This window comes from Corythoichthys intestinalis, chromosome 7, assembly GCF_030265065.1.
Source record: "Corythoichthys intestinalis isolate RoL2023-P3 chromosome 7, ASM3026506v1, whole genome shotgun sequence".
NCBI lineage: Eukaryota > Metazoa > Chordata > Actinopteri > Syngnathiformes > Syngnathidae > Corythoichthys > Corythoichthys intestinalis.
This window is the reverse complement of record NC_080401.1, coordinates 53,990,158-54,005,540: the sequence shown is the minus strand read 5'-3', so window position 1 is coordinate 54,005,540 and position 15,383 is coordinate 53,990,158. Positions and strand designations below refer to the sequence as shown.

The 15,383-nt window shown below is 38.5% G+C and overlaps 1 protein-coding gene across 1 annotated transcript in view; it reads right to left on the bottom strand.

The window, feature by feature from the left end:
• Positions 1 to 15,383, bottom strand: part of LOC130918656 (zinc finger protein 585A-like) — an 84,823-nt gene that overhangs the window by 50,433 nt on the left and 19,007 nt on the right. The window lies entirely within an intron of this gene.

Sequence of the window (15,383 nt, the reverse complement as noted above, 5' to 3'; positions counted from 1 at the left end):
AAACGAAGATTTTTTTTTTAAATTCCCAAAAAGAAAGCGTGAATACATCAATGGAGAAACACAGAACCCATGCTGAAAGCTGATAGCAGAATTCATAATCCAAAACGGTTCAAAAACAAAACGCATAGCTCCTTTTAAGTGGAATTATTAGGACCCTAGGGGCCCCTGAATGACCTTTATTTTACTTTACATTCACATATTTCTTTATTACTTAAATCATTGTCCGATTAACTATGTTCTACTCGATGTATACTTAAAAACATTAACATATTAAATATTTCAGATACTGTATATAGTGGAAAACACAGACAAGACTGAAAAAAACAGGTTCAACTCTTGCACTCCTCTTTAAAAGAAAATGCTGTATTTTAAGCCAAAACAACTGTTGTGTTTGATATAACTATGTCTATATGCTGCCATAACAGATTCATGGCGCATTACGCACCCGAACTATTTTTAATTTGTCCGTTTTACCCTGAAAACCCTCATTTACAGACGTCGCGCAACCGCTTTTGTTTCAACCCAGCCATAAAACCAAGGTAATTAATTTATTATTCAAAATGTCTGTCGTTTAGCTAAAAAAAAAAAAAAGACTTTAAAAATTATTCACCCACATATTTTAAACTTTTAAACAAATGACGTCACAATGAAAAAATGGTGTCTGTAAAAAAAAGTCACGGATATCTACCTCATAACTTTCACTTAACCCTTTATTGCCAAACGTATCACATTTGATACACCTAAAATTTCATAATTTTGAGACCAATTCAGAATTTTGACAATTCTTTTTGAAAAAAAAATGGATGCAAGTCAACACATGCATCTGCAGGTTCCATAAGAAAAACAGGATTTAGGAAGAGTTTTAGATATCAGAGCACTTATTACACATATTCATTTTGACTTTTCTTTTTACAAATTTGAAGAAAAGGTTTCATTATTACCTTATTTTTCAAATTTTGGGATTCTCTGATAATTGCTTCATGTTGCAGGTATTTAAGGGTTCATTGCATTTCTTTTGTTACTGTCGTATTTTCTGATATGTTAGATGATAAATAATTGACCCCCCCAAAAAATAATTGAATAACGTTTAAAAGGGTAAATATATGAAAAAGAAAATCTCAACCACTCCTTAATGTCTGCGATTTCTGCAGTGCGACCCTTGTTCTATTACCACATTTCACCTATATAAAATCCCAAACAAATCCAGCTGTGGCCATTCACAGCCGTGTCTTGACACTCAGTGATACATGGTACATGGAGTTCTTGGATCGAAAGACGGTATATACGCGATAATATCTCGTTAAGAGTCATGGCATCTGTAATTTTGCCCTCGTGTGCTCTCACCTCCAGATAGGGTTTTGCCTTTTCAAAAAATTTTTTTTTACAAATGCCCTCCAGTTCAAATTTTTCTTCCCCAACTCAAGTCACCCGAGTGTTTTCCGCCATATATACACTCACCCGCCACTTTATTAGGTACACCATGCTAGTAATGCGTTAGACCCCCTATTGCCTTCAGAACTGCCTCAATTCTTCGTGGCATAGATTCAACAAGGTGCTGGAAGCATTCCTCAGAGAGTTTGGTCCATATTGACATGATGGAATCACACAGTTGGTGCAGATTTGTCGGCTGCACGTCCATGATGCGAATCTCCCGTTCCACCACATCCCAAAGATGCTCTATTGGATTGAGATCTGGTGACTGTGGAGGCCATTTGAGTACAGTGAACTCATTGTCATGTTCAAGAAACCAGTCTGAGATGATTCCAGCTTTATGACATGGCGCATTATCCTGCTGAAAGTAGCCATCAGAAGTTGGGTACATTGTGGTCATAAAGGGATGGACATGGTCAGCAACAATACTCAGGTAGGCTGTGGCGTTCCAACTAGAGCTGAAACGAATACTCGAGCAACTCGAGTTTAAAAACTGATCCGAGTAATTTTATTCACCTCGAGTAATCGTTTATTTTGACAGCTCTAAGCATCACGTTTTGCTCGGACTACTTTTAATGCACTGATGCCACGTGCGTAGAGGAAGAAGCAAAAAAAACAACAAAAAACACTGCAGCCGACAGCCGCTACAAACGACGCCGACGTTGGTAAAAACTAGCCCGCATGATGCTACGTTGATAGCAGGTAGCGTCTGATGCATCTCATAGAGATCACATGTATGTTGAACTGGATGCGAAATGACAGAGTCAGCGGTGTTAGTAAACAGCGCTAATAAATAAGATTAACGTTACTGTCACTAGCTCACGTAACGTTAACCCTGCGGAGGTCCAGGTTTCTATTAATTATGACCACTGTCGATGCGTGGCTAACGTGTCTTACATACAGGCTTTAACATAACATAGCGTTGTGGAGTGATGAGGGTGTAAAATAAAAACTTAATAATGCTAACAATCAATTTTAGCTCAGTAGTCATTGCTGGATAAAACAAGTAGCACTGTTCCCTAATGTGCTCCAATACAGCCTGTATCATACATTTATTTTGAACACTGCAAAAACTCAAAAACCCTATCAGGACTTCCAGTTTAGACCAGTACTTCTCAAATAGTGGGGCGCTGTTTACTGTCTCTAAAAATGATTATAGCGGACAGCCGGAAGCCAAATCAATTAGGACGCCACTTAAAAGACATTAGACCCCAATCTCACTGATAAGCCGCTTGGTTGTTTTTCAGCGAAAACGTGCCGAATATTGCCAACAATCGTCCCGCTTGGTCAGTGTTATATAAGTAAACCAGTGAGCACTGTTAGCATGCTCAGTGCAATATAACCCCACATCATTACAAACTGGAGGTGATACTGGGAGCAGCGAAAATAAAAATTGTCCTTCTGTCCAAAAACACTTTTTTTTCTTCTATTCAGTTTTGTTTTTTCGGTCATTTTTTGGGGGGGCATATTGTACTCATGAATTAATGTTTCTAATCAATTTGAATTTATTATTTACTGATTTTATTTTTCAGTATTAAATGGTCAAAAATGTACCTTGAGTGTATTTTTACTGTTTGGATGTGACTTTTTTTTTTTTTTTTAATTCAGGCAAATTGATGCGCGTTAAGTCTTTTCTGTTACAAACGAAACAATGTTAATAAAGTTATACTTTATAAGTTGATCTCTGTTATTTTCTCTTAATAGAAAAAAAAGGATCAAATTTGAGGCAGAGGCATACTTATAATCGTAATATTATAGACAAATGATACTATTTACAGTGCCGGCAAAGTTTGGGGGAGGGCGCGAAACATTGACGTCTTCCTTGGAGGGGCGTAACAGAAAATAATTGAGAAGCACTGGTTTAGACTAACTTAACTAAAACTTAAAAATGGCTTGACACAAATAGAAATTTAAATGAAACACGTGGGAAAAAATCCTAACTTTTAAGTGATGTGTGTTATAAAGCGTAATGGCATTTTTAGGTAAGAAATAATTATATATATATATATATATATAAGATCTAAATGTTTTTTGAGTGAAAGCAGTGAATTAGTCTTTTTTTTTTTTTTTTTTCTAGTTACATCTGAGATGCAACTGTTGGCTGTTTTCAACAATGTACATCAAAAATAAAGACATTGACTGAAAATGGTTCAATATTAGATGAAATGTCTTGTTTTCTCATGTATATTAATAATTGCTCTTCACCTAAAAATATGTTTTATCCGGTTACTCGATTAATCGATAGAATTTTCAGTCGATTACTCGATTACTAAAATATTCGATAGCTGCAGCCCTAGTTCCAACGATGCTCAATTGGTACCAAGGGGCCCAAAGAGTACCAAGAAAATATTCCCGACACCATTACAAAACCACCACCAGCCTGAACCGCTGATACAAGGCAGGATGGATCCATGCTTTCATGTTGTTGACGCCAAATTCTGACCCTACCATCCAAATGTCGCAGCTGAAATCGAGACTCACCAGACCAGCAACGTTTTTCCAATCTTCTATTGTCCAATTTCGATGAGCTTGTGCAAATTGTAGCCTCAGTTTCCTGTTCTTAGCTGAAAGGAGTGGCACCCGGCGTGGTCTTCTGCTGCTGTAGCCCATCTGCCTCTAAGTTCGACGTACTGTGCGTTCAGAGATGCTCTTCTGCCTACCTTGGTTGTAACGGGTGGTTATTTGAGTCACTGTTGCCTTTCCATCAGCTCGAACCAGTCTGGCCATTCTCCTCTGACCTCTGGCATCAACAAGGCATTTCCGCCCACAGAACTGCCGATCGCTGGATGTTTTTTGAAATAGTCGAAATAGTTTCCAACTAATACTTGGTCAAAAGAAATTCAGTTGGTAGTTGTGGTGCAAGTATACCTGTACCTATATAATATAGCCGAATATTTATTATTCAAAATGTCTCATTTTGGCTTACAATCATTAATTGATGTCTAATATTTTGCTTAAAAAAAAAAAAAAAAAAAAAAAAAAAACTTTAAAAAATTATTCACTCGCATATTTTAAACAGATAACGTCACAATGAAAAAAATGGTGTCTGTAAAAAAAGTCACGGCTATCTACCTCATAACTATTGCTAAATTGCTTTTTTTCTTCTTTAATTTTCTTTATGGTCACATTTTCCCCGATATGTTGGACGATGAATAATCGATCCAAATACACAAAAAAGAACATTAAAAGGGTAAATAATAAATATATGAAAAAATCTCGACCACTCTGCGATTTCTGCATCGCGACCCTTGTTATATCACCATGTTTCACCCATAAAATCTCCAAAAACTCGAGCTGTGGCCATTCCCAGCTGTGTCTTGACAGTCGGGGATACCTGCTACATGGAGTTTTTGGATCGAAACAATGTAAGTATGTGATAATATCTCGTTAAAATTATGGCATCTTTAATCATTCTCTCTCATACTCTCACCTACAGTGAGGGTTTTGCCATTTAATTTTTTTTTTTTTTAAATGCCCTCCTGTTCAAATTTTTCTCCCCCCAGAAAACTGAGATTTAAAGCTTTCCAATGATGCATATAGGACATTTTTTAAAATTTGGCCAAAATGGAGGTGTCAGAGCAGAACTTCAAGTCACCTGAGTGTTTTCCACTACATACGTTATAATGCAATGACATTCAAACAAGTACTTACTGATTTTATCGATTTTCCCATAAATGTCGCAATGACCGCTGTAAGGTCCATTAACCATTAGAGCGCTGTTTATGTTTGGAACTACTCACGCCCTACATGAACCACGTGACCACCCGCGGCGAGATCAGAGTGTCGCAACTCTATTTCTCCACTGCTCTGGGTAGTGGGAATGACAAAAAATTAGGGCTGTCAAAATTGTCGCGTTAACGGGCGGTAATTAATTTTTAAAATTGATCACATTAAAATATTTGACGCAATTAATGCACATGCCCCGCTCAAACAGATTAAAATGACAGCACAGTGCCATGCCAACTTGTTGTGTTTTTTGGAGTTTTGTCGCCCTCTGCTGGTGCTTGGGTGCGACTGATTTTATGGGCCTAAGCACCCATGAGCATTTTGTAATTATTGACATCAACAATGGCGGGCTACTAGTTTATTTTTTAATTGAAAATTTTACAAATTTTATTAAAACGAAAACATTAAGAGGGGTTTTAATATAAAATTTCTATAACTTGTACTAACATTTATCTTTTAAGAACTACAAGTCTTTTTGTCCATGGATCGCTTTAACAGATTGTTAATGTTAATGCCATCTTGTTGATTTATTGTTATAATAAACAAATACAGTACTTATGTACCGTATGTTGAATATATATATCCATCTGGTGTCTTATCTTTCCATTCCAACAATGATTTACAGAAAAACATGGCATATTTTATAGATGGTTTGAATTGCGATTAATTACGATTAATTCATTTTTAAGCTGTAATTAACTCGATTAAAAATTTTAATCGTTTGACAGCCCTACAAAAAATATTTAGTATTGAAATTCATATAAAATCTCAAAAAACTAGCTGTGGCCATTCCCAGCTGTGTCTTGACAGTCGGGGATACCTGCTACATGGAGTTTTTGGATCGAAACAATGTAAGTATGTGATATCTCGTTAAAATTATGGCATCTTTAAATATTCTCTCTCATGCTCTCACCTACAAATTTTATTAAAACGAAAACATTAAGAGGGGTTTTTATATAAAATTTCTATTACTTGTACTAACATTTATCTTTTAAGAACTACAAGTCTTTTTGTCCATGGATCGCTTTAACAGAATGTTGATAATGTTAATGCCATCTTGTTGATTTATTGTTATAACAAACAAATATAGTACTTATGTACCAGATGTTGAATGTATATATCCATCTTGTGTCTTATCTTTCTATTCCAACAATGATTTACAGAAAAATACGGCATATTTTATAGATGGTTTGAATTGCAATTCATTTTTTAACCGTAATTAATTTGATTAAAAATTTTAACCGTTTGACAGCCCTACAAAAAATATTTAGTATTGAAATTCATATGAATTCTGGACCTATAAATGTCTGTAAAGAGTAAATTGTGACGTCTAAAAGTACTCAAAGCATTCAGCCTGTGACGAATCCTAGTAATGTATTTCACCAGGTGTTGCTGTATGTATTCAGTGTAGTAATAAACAAATTTATTCACAAACTTTATCTGCTTGGTAAAACATTTGACATTGCCACAGCATGGCACATGTAGAATGCAGTACAAAATGTGCAACCATAAAACGCTAAACTCTTCATGACGTAACGTATTCAAGCTTGTTATGAACCAATTGTCAACTAATTGGCTGCCTCTGACCAATGAGCTGTGAACAAACTTCCATATTTGAAACTTTCACTTTCAACTCTCGTCCACTCTCGTTCAATTTGTCGATGCGGTTGTTTCCGCCGGGACACTTGTGTTTCGTGAGGGGAAACTTGCGCCTGAACTTCTTATGGCACACGTCGCAACCGAACGGTTTCTCTCCGGTGTGCGTCATTCTGTGTCTTATCATGTCGGCTTTTCGAGTGAAGCCCCTGTTGCAGAACGAGCAGGTGAAAGGTTTCTCCCCGGTGTGCTCTCTCATGTGCGAAGTGATGTAGTACTTGTTGGTGAACCTTTTCGCGCACACCGGACAGGGGTGCATTTTCTCGCCGGCGTGCGTGCGAATGTGCGCCTTCAGTTCCTTCCTCTTTTCGAAGGTGGCCGGGCAGGCCACGCAGGTGAACGGGCCCTCGGCGGCGTGTTCTTCCATGTGCGTCAGCATGTTTTCCTTCAGGGCAAATCGCTGGTTGCACTCGGAACACGGGAAGGGTTTATCCCCAGTGTGCATGCGGGCATGGTGCTTCAGGTAAGCCTTGCTTGGGAACGCCCTGTCGCACACTGCGCAGGAAAAGGGCTTCTCGCCTGTGTGGCGTCGCATGTGTAACACCGCGGTTGCTTTGGTGGTGAAGCCCTTTTGGCAAATGGTGCAGACGAAAGGCTTCTCTCTGGTGTGGGATCTGACGTGTGTTTCTAACAGTCCTTTGGAGGCGAAGGTCCTGCTGCACGTGGGGCAGGAGAAAGGTTTCTCGCCGATGTGCCAGTTCATGTGTGAGCGCAGCTCTTGACGCTGGTGGAAGGCTTGCGTGCACTGGGAGCACTGGAACGGTTTTATTTGGGGGTGGCGGCGGCACATGTGGATGACAAGGCGGCAGCGTTGGCTGAAGGTTTTCACGCACGCCGGGCAAGAGAAGTGTTTCTTGCCGGTGTGGATCTTCATGTGGCCGTTGAGCATCCTGCGGTTGGCAAAAACTTTGCCGCATTCGGAGCAAGGAATCAGTTTTTCTACTATTGCTACTAATCCGCCAAAGCAGCTCGGGCCAGCGTCGACGACCTTGACCAGGATGCCATCTTTGTTTTCTTCTTCTTTAACGTGAGGGGGTTCGGGGTTGACCGAGGCGGTCATCGTTGGGTGAGGGGGCACTTGGAAAGCAAGAAGATGAGGTGAAATATGAAAGTTGTATCCGAAAGTAAAAGTGCTAACATGCTAGGACACAGACTTCACTATGAGTTGACGGGAAATGGGGCCGATCCTATTTTCAAAAACTTAGAATATTTTTAAATACAAAGCCGCAGTTTCTGCTCTTGCACTCCTCTTTAAAAGAAACTGCTGTATTTTAAGCCAAAACAACTTGTGTTTGATACAGGCATGAAAATGGGTCAGGGGTTAAAAGTGGAGGAAATGCAGTGGGGCAAATAAGTATTTAGTCAACCACTAATTGTGCAACTCCTCCCACTTGAAAATATTAGAGACCTGTAATTGTCAACATAGGTAAACCTCAACCATGAGAGACAGAATGTGGAAAAAAAAAAAACTGAAAATCACATTGTTTGATTTTTAAAGAATTTATTTGCAAATCTTGGTGGAAAATAAGTATTTGGGCAATACCAAAAGTTCATCTCAGTACTTTGTTGGCAATACTGGAGGCAAAACGTTTTCTGTAACTCTTCACAAGCTTTTCACACACTGTTGATGGTATTTTGGCCCATTCCTCCATGCAGATCTCCTCTAGAGCAGTGATGTTTTAGGGCTGTCGTTGGGCAACACCGACTTTCAACTCCCTCCACAGATTTTCTATGGGGTTGAGACCTGGAGACTGGCTAGGCCACTCCAGGACCTTGAAATTCTTCTTACGAAGCCACTCCTTTGTTGCCCTGGCTGTGTGTTTGGGATCCCTGTCATGCTGAAAGACCCAGCCACGTCTCATCTTCAATGCCCTTGCTGATGGAGGGAGATTTTCACTCAAAATCTCTTGATACATGGCCCCAATCATTCTTTCCTATACACCATGGGTGTCCAAACCTCCCGTGAAGGTGGGTCCTGGTTTTTGTTCCTACCAATCGAGCAAACAGATTAACCAATGAAGTTTGTGCTAAAACAAGCACCAACTGACTGCAGTCAACTGATTAAAACTGGTGAGACACCAGATTGGTGAAAAGATGTCGTCTTGTTTTGTAGGAATGAAATCCAGCACCCACTGCGGCCCTGTGTGGAATAGTTTGGACACCACTGTAGAGCTGAAACGAATACTCGAGCAACTCGAGTAACTCGAGTTTAATAACTGATCCAAGTATTTTTATTCACCTCGAGTATTCGTTTATTTTGACAGCTCTAAGCATCACGTTTTGCTCGGACTACTTTTAATGCGGGACAATGCGCTGATGTTACGTGCGTAGAGGACGAAGCAAAAAAAACAACAACAACAAAACTTACTGCAGCAGACAGTCGCTACACACGACGCAGACGTTGCTAAATACTTGCCCGCACGATGCTAGTTGGTAGCAGGTAGCGTCTGATGCGTCTCATAGAGATCACATGTATGTTGAACTAGATGCGAAATGACAGACTCGCCGCGTCTGGGCAGCGTTAGTAAACCGCCGCCATCTTAAAGCGGTAGAGCGCTAAGCGCTAATAAATAAGATTAACGTTACTGTCTGAGTCACTAGCTCACGTAACGTTAGCCCTGCGGAGGGCTAGTTTTCTATTAATTATGACCACTTTCGATGCGTGGCTAACGTGTCTTACATACAGGCTTTAACATAACATAGCTTTGTGGAGTGATGAGGGTGTAAAATAAAAACTCAATAATGCTAACTGTCAATTTTAGCTCAGTAGTCATTGCTGGATAAAACGCCAAGTAGCACTGGTCCCTTATGTGCTCCAATACAGCCTGTATCATACATTTATTTTGAACACTGCAAAAACTCAAAATCCTATCAGGACTTACAGTTTAGACTAACTTAAAACTTAACTAGAACTTAAAAATGGCTTGACACAAATAGAAATTCAATTGAAACACGTAGGAAAAAAATCCTAACTTTTAAGTGATGTGTGTTATCAAGCATAACGGCATTTTTAGGTCAGATATATATATATATTTTTTTTTATATATAAGATCTAAAAGTTTTTTGAGTGAAAGCAGTGAATTAGTCTTTTTTTTAATTCTAGTTACATCTGAGATGCAATTGTTGGCTGTTTTCAACAATATACATCGAAAATAAAGACATTGATTGACTGAAAATGGTTCAAGATTAGATGAAATGTCTTGTTTTCTCGTGTATATTTATAATTGCTCTTCACCTAAAAATATATTTGTTTTATCCGATTACTCGATTAATCGATAAAATTTTCAGTCGATTACTCGATTACTAAAATATTCGATAGCTGCAGCCCTACACCACTGCTTTACACAGATCAGTCGTCCTAGTCTCTTTGCAGAAAAACAGCCATGATGTTTCCACCCCCATGCTTCACAGTGGGTATGGTGTTCTTCACATGCAATTCAGTATTCTTTCTCCTCCAAACACGAGAACCTGTGTTTCTACCAAAAAGTTCTATTTTGGTTTCATCCGACCATAACGCATTCTCCCAGTCCTCTTCTGGATCATCCAAATACTCTCTAGCAAACCGCAGACGGGCCTGGACGTGTACTGGCTTCAGCAGGGGGACAAGTCTGGCAGTGCAGGATTTGAGTCCCTGGCGGCGCATTGTGTTACTGATAGTAGCCTTTGTTACTGTGGTCTCAGCTGTCTGGAGGTCATTCACTAGGTCCCCCCGTGTGGTTCTGGGATTTTTGCTAACCGTTCTTGTTAACATTTTGACGCCATGGGGTGCGAATCTTACATGGAGCCCCAGATTGAGGAAGATTATCAGTGGTCTTGTATGTCTTCCATTTTCTAATGATTACTCCCACAGTTTCTTTACACCAAGCGAAGAGTGAAGAGTTAGAGAAAACGTTTGGCCTCCGTTACTGCCAACAAAGGGTACATAACAAAGTATTGAGATGAACTTTTGGTATTGACCAAATACTTACTTTGCACTCTAATTTGGAAATACATTTTTTTAAAATTAAACAATGTGATTTTCTGTTGGTTTTTTTTCCACATTCTGTCTCTGATGGTTGAGGTCTACCCATGTTGACAATTACAGGCCTCTCTTATCTTTTCAAGTAGTAGAACTTAAACAATTGGTGGTTGATTAAATACTTATTTGCCCCACTGTATTACAGTATTAATTCTGAAGTATGTGGGAATAAGTCCAGAAATCGTTATTTATATGACAAACGTGACATGCTTTTATTTTGATAGGTTCACCGGAAGGACGTTCGCTAAACCGCTAACAACTTTACACTCTGCGAAAAGCACTTTTCGTCATTGCTTGTGGTGTCACTAAAAGAATTTTTTTTGTTTGCAAATGCTGTTAGCGATTTTTCATGTTTGAAGTGTCACCTTTTAACCGCAAGTTTGCATTTTGGAAAAGACTGCCAATGTTTTATAGCAGGCTAAAGTAAGTTGTCTCATTTCCCCATTAGTTTCAATTAGAGATGTCCCGATCCGGTATTTGGATCGGATCGGACGCCGATATGGGCAAAAAAATGCGCATCGGTATCGGATCGGAACACGAGAAAAATTCCGATCCAGACTTCCGATCTAGTTTTTTTTTTTTTTTTTTTTTTTTTGTAGTCCGGTCTGGGACTCGACAGTCCCAAAGCCCAGGGAACAACAAGAGTCATTGCCGAAGAATTAATTCTGGATGACGAGCCATTATCTCACGTGAGTAAAGACGCATCATCCAACACACGATTCGGCCGTGGAAGATTCGAGAACAATTCACAAACATCCAAATTCTGATTATTGAAATATGTCAAGTAAAGCGGAACTAATACACAGCGCGGTCTTCGGGACGCAATGAGAAACGGACTGCATTGCGTCCCGAAAGTAAACATAACTTGTCTTAGACCCGGGTAATGCCAATGCTCAACTCACGGCTTTAGCTCAACTCATGCCGCTGGATAAAAAACACAAGAATACCTGACTGATACTGACAGCGGCTACAAACTACGTCAACGTCGTTTTACTGGAGATAATAGGTATCATATGTATATAGAACCAGATGCTACACGACAGACTCGACTGCGTTAGCAACATTGAAGTATTGAAAACCAGATGCGTTGGTAAACCGCCGCCATCTTAAAGCAGAAGACTTCCCTAGTAGGCTGTGGTGAACCTTCCAAGCGAACCTAACTTTTATCTAAAATACTCCTAAATCGGCAAAATCTTGACTTGAATCTATCTTCAATACAGTTTTAAAACTTTCACATGTCAAAAGTAGACAGAAGGGAAATTATGGAATAACGGGAACAATTTTAACAACTTTAACAGTTGATTCGCAAAATTAAATGAATTGAATGTAGTTTAAAGCTGCTGATACAGAATGGGGACTTGAGTATTTTATTTACTGTTTTAAAATATTAACTTGATACTGAAATTGTCGTTTATTTAAACCTGAGAGGCTTTTTATCTAATTTTTGTAACTAATGCACGAAACATTAAAAGCATCTAATAGCTTGGGGGATTTGTGGGATTTTCCACTGAGGTTGTTTGTGTGTTTTGCTTTTTTAAGACAGTTTACAAGATTATTTGCACGTTTTACTGACTGACTATGCCATTTATGTTTGGTATTTATAATGTTTTGTGTTTGTCACTGAATAAACAGGTCAGTTTCTTGTTACCAACCGTTGTGTGTTATTCAAACTCACCTAATTCAGCTGGCTAGTTGTTATCAAGAGTACTAAAACCTTTTTCAACATGAGTCTGACAACTAAGTAAGGAGGCTAAATAACTAACACATGCTCATATCGGTCGGTATCGGTATCGGCCAGTATCGGTATCGGATCGGAAGTGCAAAACAATATCGGTATCGGATCGGAAGTGCAAAAACCTGGATCAGGACATCCCTAGTTTCAATGTCGCAATGCTTACGTTTACAGTGTTTAATACAGATGTGTTTCCTTATTTTGTATCTGTGAACTGTAATTCTACGGCGTGATGTTGACCAATAAACATCTAGACACAACAACTGGAGTCTCCTTTGTCATCTACACGCACGCACAAATGTATGCACGCACGCGGTGATAAAACGCAGCCGTGAAAATTACCGCCCTCATTTTTATTTACCTTACGATAAATGGACTAATTGCCTATCGCGGCAGGCTTAGCAACTTCAATAAAACATATCGTTAGTTAGTTGGACTTCCGATCCCCACCCCACCCCACTAAAAATTTTCTCCTCGGATCTACACAATTCACATAGGTCAGTGATTGTCATGCCTATTGATAGAACAATATGTCTATATGCTTCCATAGCAGATTCATGGCGCATTAAGACCCCGAACTATTTTTAATTCGTCCGTTTTACCCTGGAAACCCCTGTTTACAGACATCGCGGAACCACTTTTGTTTCAACCCAGCCATAAAATTCAGAAGGTAATTCATTATAGTTATTATTCAAAATGTCTGTCATGTTTAGCTTAAAATCATGAATTGATGTCTAATATTTCGTTTAAAAAAAATAATAATAATTCACTCGCATATTCTAAACTTTTAAACAAATGACAATTTAAAAAATGTCTAAAAAAGTCACGGACATCTACCTCATAACTATTGGTAATTGTATTTTTTTTGTTACTGTCGCATTTTGTCCGATATGTTACATCAGTGTTTTCTATGTCACGGCACGTTTTTACATTGGAAAAAATGTCGCGGCACACCACAAACCAAAAATGTTCCAAAATTATTTTCTGTACAGTATATTTAAATATAAAATAATCTCTCAATTTTTATTAGGGCTGTCCCAAACGACTAATTTTCTCCCGATTAGTCAGCCGACTATTTTTATGATTAGTCGACTAATCTTATATATTTATTTATTTATTTATTTTTACTAATTTAGCAATGACATTTTTTTTACGCTTGTCAATTCACAAAAAACATTTTAGAACACTTAAATTCTTGATTAAAGAACAAATAAACATAAATAACAATAATAAATCACAAATAAACAATGAGTTCAAATGCTGATAGAATTAACTTGTGGAAAAGAATGGAATGTAAACGGATTCAGGACACTGACTTCACCTTTCCAAAATGATTCAAAACAATTCTAAAAAAAATACCTAACATTAATATTATAGTATACTGTAGTACTATATATATATATAATAGTATTATAATAATTATTCATTGCCAATCAGAATTTTCATAAAGGGTGTCATTTTAAAGGTATTCTTAGTGTAGAATCTGAAGTATGTGGGATTAACTCCAGAAATCGTTATTTATATGACGAACATTACATGCTGTTATTTTGAAATGTTCACCGGAAGTACGTTCGCTAAACCGCTAATTTAAGCTTTACACTCCGCAAAAAAAAAGCACTTTTTGTCATTGCATGTGTTGTCAGTAATAATTTTTTTTTCCTTTTGCAAATGTTGTTAACCAGCGATTTTTCATGTTTGAAGTGTCACCTTTTAACTGCAAGTTTTGGAGAAGGCTGCCTGTTTTATAGCCGGCTAAAGTAGGTCGTCTTTTTCCCCATTCACCTCAATGTAGCAATGCTAACGTATATAGTGTTTAATATAGATGTGTTTTCTTATTTTTATGTCTGAACTTTAATTCTACAGCGTGTTGATGAGAGAAAAGAACTGGAGTCTCATATGCCATCAGCACGCACGCACAAATGGATGCACGCACGCGCAGCGATAAAACGCAGCCGTGAAAATGATCGCCCTCATTTTTATTTACCGTGCGATAAATGGACTCATTGCATATCGCGACAGGCTTAGCAACTTCAATAAAACATGTCATTAGTTAGTTAGACGGACTTACAATCTCCTGTCGTTATCATTCACGGCCGACGTGCAACCAAGCTTGGCATTGAAGAGACAGGACACAACAGTGTACCCTCCTTTGTTTCTCTAAAAATAAGTCAATGTTTTGGACTCTGGTGTGCTTTTTTTTGGCTTTGTGCCGCTTTCCCCGCTTGCATACCAAGCGTCCGACATTCTGAAATTTCCACACATATATTTTTTTAACCTTTCATTAACCGTCGACGGGATGTTGTGCTCGTCGACGGATTTACGTCATCGATGACGTCGACTATGTCGACTAGTCAGGACAGCTCTAATATTTATACTAACTCAGTGTTGAGCACTTGAGCCTGTATGAATAAAGACAAAGTTGATATCCTGGCAGGAATCTTCAACAGCTCAGAGTCTCTCTCTTTTTATAGCAGTTAGCAGGGATTCCCCTACATTCAACAGGTTGTGGCACACCGCCACACCAAAATTAAAGCCGTCACGCCTGCCAAATGAGATGTATTTTATTTATTTTCACTTTATTCACTTTTAATTGCCCCTCGGGGACAAATAAAGTGAATTTGAATTGAATTGAATATATTTTGTATATTTTTTAAAGGCCGTTTTAAACTAGCGGCAGCCGAGTGAGAAGTTCAGCGGAAACCTATTCATTGTGTATTGTAATGTTCGTAACTATGCGAGGCCCCTTGAGAGACGATCGAACTGGGGAGCTGTGACGCAAGGGGAACGAGTAGGAAGAATGGGAGAACGAGCGAGATAGCG